At 39.5% G+C, this 10,226-nt stretch overlaps 1 long non-coding RNA gene across 1 annotated transcript; it reads left to right on the forward strand.

Moving 5' to 3' along the window:
- Positions 1 to 993: 993 nt before the first annotated feature.
- Positions 994 to 5,696, forward strand: LOC119334523. The gene is made up of 3 exons (XR_005161386.1): positions 994 to 1,073; positions 1,201 to 1,344; positions 5,626 to 5,696. It is a non-coding gene; the product is annotated as an uncharacterized LOC119334523 (long non-coding RNA).
- Positions 5,697 to 10,226: the final 4,530 nt, after the last annotated feature.

Below are 10,226 nucleotides of genomic sequence, written 5' to 3' on the forward strand. Positions count from 1 at the left end.
GGGACTATTCATTAGAGGGATTAGAGTTGGTATCGTGATCTTCTGGAAGTATGTGGTATGAAAGAGATGATGTTATATTCAGTAGAGTTGATATCCATTGCCAAATGAAAAAGGTACGATCTGTATTTTTTGCTCTCAGAAATTACTTCTAAGTTTATATAAATATTAATGTAGAAAGAACTTATGTGTACAAACATGATAGAGTTAGTTCACGTATACAGAACTAATGAACAGAAATTTATATATTTTATTGAAAGATTAAAGATCCATATGTATGCATACATTTATTCGCTCGAGGAGGCTAATGCCTATGTTTTTAGAGAGACAAATTGAGGAGATTTGGGGAATCGGAAACTATTTGTGAGAGAGATGTGAGTGTTAGATTGTGAGAGATTAGTAATGGCTATTTAGGGGAATTAATTGGTGAACTTTCTATAGAACGTTTTTAAAAGATTTGGATTTTGAGATTAACCGTGAATGTATTTTAGTTGTGGGTCATGGCTATAATGTGGGAGATTGTGAAAAGCTTATTGTAGGTGGAATCCATTGGTGATTTCATTGTTTCATCTGCTGCGATATTTTTTGTGTTAAAAATATTCAAGGATAAATAACTAATTTTAAATTTAATATTTTATAGAAAGATCAAACATATATATCTATGGATTAATAATTATTTAAAAATTTAACATGCCAACCAAGTAAATGTGTTGTTCAAAATGTATGGTAAGGTTGTCTGTGACTCTATGTAATTATACATGAATTGTCTAATGACTTGAGGAACTGCACTATCAATTAAAAAATCTCTTTGTAAACAATATTCTTTGTGACATCTTCGGTTGGACACTCTTCGTCATCGATCAGCACCTTCAATCCTTCCTTGTTTGTCACTCTTGATAGTGCCACATATAGTTGTCCATGGCAGAACACTTGCTTAGGCAAATATATTCCTACCTTGTTTAAGGACTGACCTTGGCTCTTGTTTATTGTCATTGCAAAGCACACTGATAATGGATATTGCCTTCTTTTCAGCACCAATGGCCATTTTGAGTCACTTGGTGACATGATGATTCGAGGTATGTATACCTTATGGCCGACATGTGTTCCTGTGATTATTTGTGTCTCGATGTATTTGTTTCCAGGTTGTGTAATTGTCATTCTTGTACCGTTGCATAAGCCTGCTGCTTGGTTGATGTTGCGTAGGAGCATGACCGGCAAACCTACCTTCAGTTTTAACTTATGGTCTGGTATTCCTGGGGACGTTAAGGTGTTGAGGAGCTCAGTAGGCTGCATGTTCATCATGATGTTGGTATTTGTCATTGCCTTGCACACTGTGTCCAGGCTTAGGTATGTCACCTCTTCACCTTGTATTTGGCTCATTATGTGGTCATTTATCTCCCTGACTGTATCATTTCTTGGACATGGTATTGCTCTTTCTTCTAGGTAATCCCACTCACGGTAATTTTGCAGCAAACTTGGGTTTATGCTTTTGACGATTTGTTCTTTACGATTTTCTCCTTTCTCTAGCAGTAGGTCTTTTGGTATTTCTATCCAATCCCGTCCTTCATCTGATGTTGTTTTGCCATCGCCAATCTGTAGTATCCACTCTGCAAATTCAGCGACCTTTTGCTTTTGTATTGGATCATCTGACAAACACTTTAGCCGCATGTTTTGTGTTAACTCAAATATTTCAAAGTGTTTCCACAGATATGACCTTTTGATTGAAGCATTTACTATCTGCTCTCTCCTTCCTTTGGTTATAACTGGCAGGATTTGTCTGAAGTCGCCTCCTAGTATAACTGTCATTCCACCAAATGGCTTTTCATAGCTGTTTTCATTAGTGAACCTTAGAATATCTCTCAGGCTTTTGTCTAGTGCCTCGAAGCAGTGTTTGTTTGCCATAGGAGCCTCGTCCCACAATATAAGCGAGGTCTTCTTTAGCAGTTCAGCCAAATGCGAGCCTTGTTTTATTTCACACGTTGATTCTTCAGTGATATTAAGTGGAATACGGAACCTTGAGTGTGCTGTTCTTCCACCTTGGAGAAGCAACGCTGCAATGCCACATGATGCTACCGCAAGCACTACCTTCCCCTCTGATCTTAGCTTTGTCGTTATTGCTTTCCATAGATAGGTTTTTCCTGTGCCACCGTAGCCTTCGACAAATATCTGCTTTCCTAGGCCTTTGTCGACTGACTCCATTATTGCATCATAGGCCTTTTTCTGGTCTTGGTTAAGATTGTTTAGTATGATTTTGTGCTCATCCTTGAGTTTGTCCATGTCGTAGTTGACCTCTTCGTTTATTAGTCTGTTCCCAAGTTCTTCTAGCTCTGCAGCATTTGGTAGTTCTATGTCTGGATAGTCCTTTAGTGACTTTCCTACTTGCCTCATCAGTTTTTCTATCTCAATCAGACCATACGCTTTCTTCTGTGTGTTTGTAAGCCAAAGTGTTGGAAAGTTTAGAATAGTCCTTCTTTTGTATTGCATATCTTCACACAATGCCTCCCATGTTGAATCCCACAATACCTTTGGGTTTGTGACTTCGCAATGGGACAATATGGTGGTGAATAACTGACGCAGTTGTGTTCCGAAAGCCCAACTTGATGCTTCATTGATACAATCAATCCACTCAGTGTCATCATCGAGAAATCCGAGGGCTTGGGATGCTGATTTGTATGTTGGGTGAATGACTCCATCAACTGTCCTAATGTCCTCAAATGATGTGCATCCTTTCTTGGTGTTTAGAAGCATCCTCATATGATATCTCTCGCCACTTGCGGGATGTGCATAGTAGATTCTTCCAATTGCGTAGTCCCTTTTTCGCTTCTGCCAACATTTTGTTTCGCTTTTCCATACAAACTTTGTAGGGAATTCTGCGTAAGTCAATCCTTTTCCTAGATCATATATTTTATTTGCCTCCATCCACTAAGTGAACTTGGTGATTTTAGATCCGTCCCTTGTTACTATCTTTTCAAGATCAGTGGAGTCTGGAAAAACGACTTGTTGCTCATTTTCAAGATGGAAAGGTAGCCTCTCAACTGCTGGATCGCGATACTGAAGATCAAACTGAAATATCCTCCAGCATGCTTCTGATGTTGATATGTATCTCATCTCTAGGTATTTCTTGATCTCGTCAGTTTCGTTTGCCGTGCCACTTTCCTTGAGCAAGGCTGTAACATGGTCGTCATCTTTATGGATATACTTAAATAGGTACTTGATTGATCTGGACCTATTGCACCACTCAACATTTATGTGAGCTTGATACTTGACCAAAAGGTTCCAGTTGTATGGCACGACAAATCTGTTGTCGAGCATCACCCCTCCCTTTTTGATCTGCCTTCCGTCATCCCTCCTTTTATATACTGGAAATCCGTCCTCGTCAATGGTAGTGCTGGCATTGTATCTTTTTGGGAAATTCTTGGTGCATCTATGGTCCACCATGCATGGTGAGTTTTTCTTAGCCTCTCCACACGGGCCACGGGCCATGCATCATGAAGATCTCAATAGCTTCAAATGCCTCTGGATCCTCATCCTTGTTTGGGATCTCAGCGCTTATTATTTTTTCGATTTGCGATGGTTCCGGGTACTTGTCTTTGTCCTTCAAAAATATTAGTATGTGCGCATGCGGGAGTCCTCTCTTCTGGAATTCTATTGTGTAGATGACTGCAGTTTATTAATAGTTTGTCAGATTTAGCTTAAATTGGAATGCATGTTACTAAAGAGCTAGAATCTGACGGAGTATAAGATGATGCATGTTTCTAAAGAGCAACAGTCTGACGGACTATAAGATGATGCAAGAAAGAGTAAAGATTGATAGTCAATGGGACTTACTTGCAACTGCTTCTCCAAAGTATTTCTTTTCTTTTATGTCTCTCATTAGCTCCTTTAGTTTGATCATAAATACTCTGTCCACAATGTCTGGCCGATCGGCTGGCTTTTGGCCACCTCCCGCTTCACCTAGCATGTATTGGATCTCAGGCCACTTTGCATTGCATGTGAATGTTATAAATAGGTCTAGGTATCCAACCCAATGGCATATTGCAAAGGCATCTTGCAAATATTGTGCCTTGTTTCTTCTACCACCTGTAAAGATGAAGGCACAATTATCCTCTTTCCAACTTGCTCTGTTCTTGTGTCCCCTCGCTCAATCGCATCCTGCAATCCACTATAAAGTTCCGTTCGTAGCTTTCCTTGATTGTGTCGGATCTAGTTTAGTCTATTTTGCTCGATACATGTGTATACATCCTCCCAAAATTGCAGTGAAAAATGCCCGGACTTGAGTAGTAACATTCCTTGATCAGGACGTTGCTATAGGTAGAATGCATAGTAGTCCAACAATGTTACGTATTTCCTGCTATTTGTACCTCCTTTTGTTTTCTTGTAGGGTATCTCAAGTTTAAAACCATCTTCTCCATATGGGAACAACAACGGATATTGCATGGACATGAATTTCGGGTGGATCTCTGATATCCTTTCTGGCTCCATATTTTTGTACTCAACAACAATGTCACGTCCTTCACTCTCTTCGGTTGGATCTCTTACTTCCAATGCTGCAACTTCAGATGCGGATGGAAGGTTGTGTGTTCCGTTCCTTTTGCCTAGTATCCGAAGTATGTAATCATGGTAGTCTCCTTCTTGGAATCTATCTCTTGCCATTGTGAATGTTTTTGCAAGGATGCTGTTGTCGTCGAGCATTATTTTCAGTTCTTTGACGATATTGGGGTCCACTGTTGATTTTTTATCATTGCATCTTGACGCACTTATCATGTTTTCCACCTCATTTTCGATATTATAGATGTATAGCTGTGCAAACCGAGGTTTGTCTGTACCTTGAGGCAAAAGAGTTCCGATATGGTGGTAGTTTTGTCCATGCAAACGAAAAACATAAGGTCCTTTGCGAGTGTTTATTTCCTTGTCCATAGCTCCTCCCATCGATGTGAATGAAAACATTGAGTTGTATGACCTTATATTTTCTTTGAAGTTTACCGAATCCTTCCCTTCACTTCTTAAGAGGTTTCTAAGGTATGGTGGAGGTTCTCTTAGTGGCGGCAGATCGATTTTCCCTTGTTTGCAGCATATTCCAAAAGAGGGTGTCGTAGTTCCTTTGTTCGAATTTAATCTTTCTTCACACCATAGCAATGCTTTGCAATATTGGCATTTGTATGTTGGCCTTCCGAAGTTCCATGGCTTGCTATTAGCACTTGTTGAGGTTCTGGTTCTGTTGTTGTCTCCAACATTGACTCTAGTGTTGTTTTTGTTGGTTTCGCTTCTGGCGCACTTCAATTCCCTATCTTCTTCAGCATTAGCCTTTCTCAATCGTTTAGGAGCCTCTGTGTTTGCATTTCTTCTTCCCTCTGCAGTCCTTGTCCGCTTTGTACTCCTTGAGTTTAGAGGTTGTTCTTTCTTTCTTTTTGTCTGGTGAGCTGCTGGGTCTAACATATGTTGGACTCTCATATCTGCAAATGTGATTTCGTCAGTGTGTATAGTTTCCTTAACATAGTATCATGTAATATGATTTATTTTGTAATCCCTCTGTAAAGAAATATAAGAGTGTTTAGATTACTAAAGTAGTGATCTATACACTCTTATATCTCTACAGAGAGAGTACTTAATAGTGTTTTGCTTTTGCAGGCATGCAAGTGCATTTGGTGATGACTACTAATGGACATTGTCACATACAGTACATCTGGAGATTAATGTTGTTTATCTGGTAGGGAACTAAAAATCAATAATTTTTCAACCATGTTGCTCTTTTTGTAGCTTTCACATTATTATCATGGTAGTGTTAGGATGCATGAAAAAAAAGAGCTTTACAGTTCAGTATGAGAAGAGTTTTGACGCAATGTTGAGCTGAGATCAAAATGCAGGCACACGCATGAAGAATTGCATCGGGATATCACCTGAGGCTGATGGTGCTGATGTTGTGTCTTCAGTTCGTTGGACGTTTCTTTGTGCCTGTGATTGTTTGGGTGTCGCCGGCGTATATTGGATGCAAGTTGTTGGAGTTGTTGCCATACCTTCAATTTGTCGGCCGTCTCGTGTGTTTGATCTTCCCGACATCATGAAAAAGTAGCTATTGAGAAAGTGCATCATGGGTCATTTATGAATGTATGTCTTGTAAAATTATGGTTGAATGATGTTTATGTGATATAAGCAGAGGGATGAGTGTATGTGACCATACCTCTTGTTTGTTTTCTGGGACTATGATCTAGCAATTTGACTAATGTAGATCACCCAAGGAGAAAGTTTTGTGAGAATATGTTGGCTGATAAGGAAGCTAAACTAATGCACAGATTAAAGAGAGAAAATATATAATACCCTGGAACCTCTGCCTGCTTAGTCGTCGAGTTGCTTCGAATTTGAGAAGATGGATCAGTCGGCGATGAGGCGATATGATGCACTTTATATAATGATATGGTTAGATGTTTTCCTAGACGTGTAGGATTAGGAATCATGTAGTGAGTCAAAATCGGACAGTACAATATAGATTGTCTTTAAAGGAAATTTAGCTTGAATAAATAGTAGCTTTTTTTGAGCAACGACTAATAGTTAGTCCTACACCAGCAACTTCTGATTAATTAGCTAATTTGGGCTGGTGCTTGGCTGTCAGAAAGCTGTCTAGCTCCCCTAAAAATGTACTGTATTTTATTCACACTTCAACTCTCCTGCTACAATGCTGTCCAAATAAAATAAAATAAAATTCCTGCTACGCCGCTTATTATCTTCTCACACTTCATATCAATGGACTATTCCTCTTCCGCACAGTTCCTTCTAAAAGGATATTTTTTGGATGAGCAAATCGCTTGCGATTAGCTTCCGGCGACCTGCTGGGCTAAGATTCTCACTGGATCAGCTCTTGCTCCAAGGAGGGCATGCGGTGGCGCGGCCGGCGGCCGCATGGAAACGCCGGCACAAGCGAGCTTTCGCGAGGTGAACCAAGTAGCTATCAACCTGCATGGAGCAGCGCCGCGCAGCGGGCACTAAGGAGTAGAACCTGGGTGCATCAGTGCCGCAAGTAGCAGCGCAAGTTTGGCCTTCAACTATCCTGCCTAGTCAGTACCTAGTTCAGCTAGGTATGCGTCTGGCCCAAATACATTTTGTTTGCAAAATAATTATGGTCGGATCTTTTGAGGGTTAGTGAGAAAAAAATAAGCTTAAGTCTGTGAGTCCCCATCCATATGCTTGTTCGTGATGTAATAATATACGCCCCGGATAAAAGCTCAATCCATCTTTCGGTCGTTTTAAATTTCATTGTGGCTTCATATGGAACAATTCGTAGTCGATGATTTTGATTACTTTTTTCATAGTATTCCAGATGGATTTCCAACTCAATCTTTTCAAATACAGTTGAGCATTTTTGTTCTCATATATTCTAGGCCATGCTAGTACATTGTAGTTATAGCAAATGTTGCAGGCACATTAGAGCTTTGACCAACCACACAAATGCCATGCTAAATTGATTAAGATCAAAGGAATGTACTGGTCATTCTCTCTTCTGAATAGTATACAATACTTGAATTGTTTGAAAACAAAATGTCATATTGTTCATACATATTGATCATATATATAAAAACACACTAAATATTCCAGTCGGATACATTAAAATAATAAATATAGGATAAAGTACTGTCCCAGAAAATTTCTGGAAAAGGTCCTTCCTCTCTTGGGTCTTGTTTAGTGTACTTGACCTTTGAGTTGACGATTACATCATCTTGATGCTATTAGTCTTCTTGGTCAAACTTCGTGTCATCCTTGTGGAGCCTTCATGTTCAACTTTTGTCTTGTTCTTTGCATGAACACTTCTGGTGCTTTTGGGCGCTGCCTTTTCTAATTTTTCAGATATACTATTTTCCACTTCTTCATCCTCCGAGTCTGATAATACAACAGATCTTCGCCTCCTTTTCCCACCATCGACACTCATTGATGATTTTTGATGTTGATGCTCCTTCTGATGTACTGTACTCCCATTGCTTTTATCTTCTGGCTCCTCTTTCACAAGGACCAACTCACATATGTTTTTGCTAAGTTCACACTTGCTGATTTGTACATGAAAAAATCACATAAATGGATGAATTAAGAGATGAATTTATGTAAAGAAAAGCTTGTACAGTGAAGTATTCAATCACCTTTTTGACTGGCTCATTCGGTTTCTTTGTTTCTCGTTTTAACATGTTGTCCACTTCATCATCCATCAAATCCTGTTAAGCACAATGGATTAAGAATTGTAAATACTTGCTTCAATAGTTCCATATAAAAGTATAATAGTTGGTGTTTAAATAGATTTGATAGTTTAATAGACCATTACCTCTTCAGCTTTATCCTCTAAGTATCGCTTCTCAAGCTTCTCATCAGGCACAAATATTTTCTTTACTGCATAGTTCTGCATGCCTAGAGTGAGGTTCTTATTGTTGAGTTTGAATCGAAAGATAAGTCTTTGTCCACATAATTCTTGTATTATCTTTAGGACTTCTTCAGATTTTTTATCTAAGGAATCCAACAGGAATGAGACTGATGTATTGAGCATTCTTTCAGCCTCTTCATCAAACAAATTGCAACTTGTAGTAGCAGTGTGATCACTAATTTGAAGCCGAATACGATACCTAGAATCACATTTCATTAGTGTAACACAAATGTGATAGTACATAATGATGGTCAAATCAAGATAATATGCTTACCTAGGTGTTAAACCTTCTGGATACATATCACAATTCTTGCAATAATAATTATGTGATTCTTTCGTAGCAATTTTGTTGCAAACATCACATGACATGTACCACCATTGAATATTTTCTTGTAACCGATCAATTGTAGTTATTGTTGTGAACACAAAGTCCTGAAAGTTGATGAAGAAAATATAGCTCTTTAAAGAATATGCGGCACTCATACAAATATGTCAAATACATCTGTAGGTATTGGAGGCTTCTACAATATCATGTCTTAGAAGAGTTTTGATTCATTACCTCATCTGTTGGGTTATCGTGCCTAATTCTAGTAAGTTCTTTTAAGGTTATCCTTCTGTAAAACATTTGATCTTCTAGTTTCCCTTGAGTACTTTTATCTATCTCCATCATTTTTGGTAAAGTTTCTTCGGTGGAGTGGATATAAAAAAAGTTAGTAAATGAAGATATATTATGAAATTCTATATGACTAGAACCTACAAATTGTGCTTAATACCTGCCACGAAGTTCCCAAGTCTCGGGTATATCTAGATTCGTATATAATCTTGTGGCGCTAGTTGACTTTAGGCACAAACCTATTTAATGAACAATAAATTAGTTAGATTCATTATTATGGTATGAAAAAAGACATGTAAACAGATTCAACTTACCATTGAATTTTTGCACCGTTGTTGAGGTAACAATAATAATTGTTTGATTGCCAATTACATTCTCACTTAAATGATGAGCTAATCTTCCCCATAATGATACTCTGATTCTATCATCCCTGAATAATTCATTCCAAAGTAATTAATGGTAATAATAATATAAGTGGAAGAAAACAGCCTTTACCCTTTAGTGAAAAGTTGATACATGGATATACACTTACTCTGGCATTAGAATTTCAATCTGACGTACATCTGCAGGTGTTTTCTTCTTTGTTATCCTTGATTCTATTGGCTTAATCTTGGTAAGTAACCCAATGACATCTGCAACTTGGAAGATTAAAGACTTCAAAATTAGAAATTTATCCATTTGAGTTTATTAATACAACCACCAAGAAATGACATCAAATTTAAATTGTCCACTTGGAAGTAAGAATATGGTTGTGTCGGTGTACTAGAATAGGGGTACCCTAGTACCCCGAACTTGTGCACGGGCAGTTGCAGCACCCCGCGGCAAGGCTTGCCGGGCGAACGCCAAGATCCTCCATGGTTCCCTTGGGGCCATTCAAGAACAAAGTATTTAAGCTCAGGAGACAAGGCCCCGGCAAGAGGAGCTTTCCGGGAAGGCCAACCAAGGCACTCCAAGGAACTTGCCGCGACGCGCCACGCGCTCCGGCAAGGCAACAAGGCCCTGGCAAGAGGAGCTTGCCGGGAAGACCAACCAAGGTACCTCGAGGCCCGGTGAGCGACAAGCTTCCGGACCCGACAAGATAACAGCAGCGGCAAGGCACTTGCCGCGGCAGGCGGCCACTATGTGCCCACGCTCCAGCGCATCCACCAACGTGTCGCTCTGGGGGCCTCTCCAGGCGCGCGTGGCGGGAGGCTGTGCAGCCAGCGGTGCGCAGTGGCA

Source organism: Triticum dicoccoides, chromosome 7A (genome assembly GCF_002162155.2).
Source record: "Triticum dicoccoides isolate Atlit2015 ecotype Zavitan chromosome 7A, WEW_v2.0, whole genome shotgun sequence".
Lineage (NCBI taxonomy): Eukaryota > Viridiplantae > Streptophyta > Magnoliopsida > Poales > Poaceae > Triticum > Triticum dicoccoides.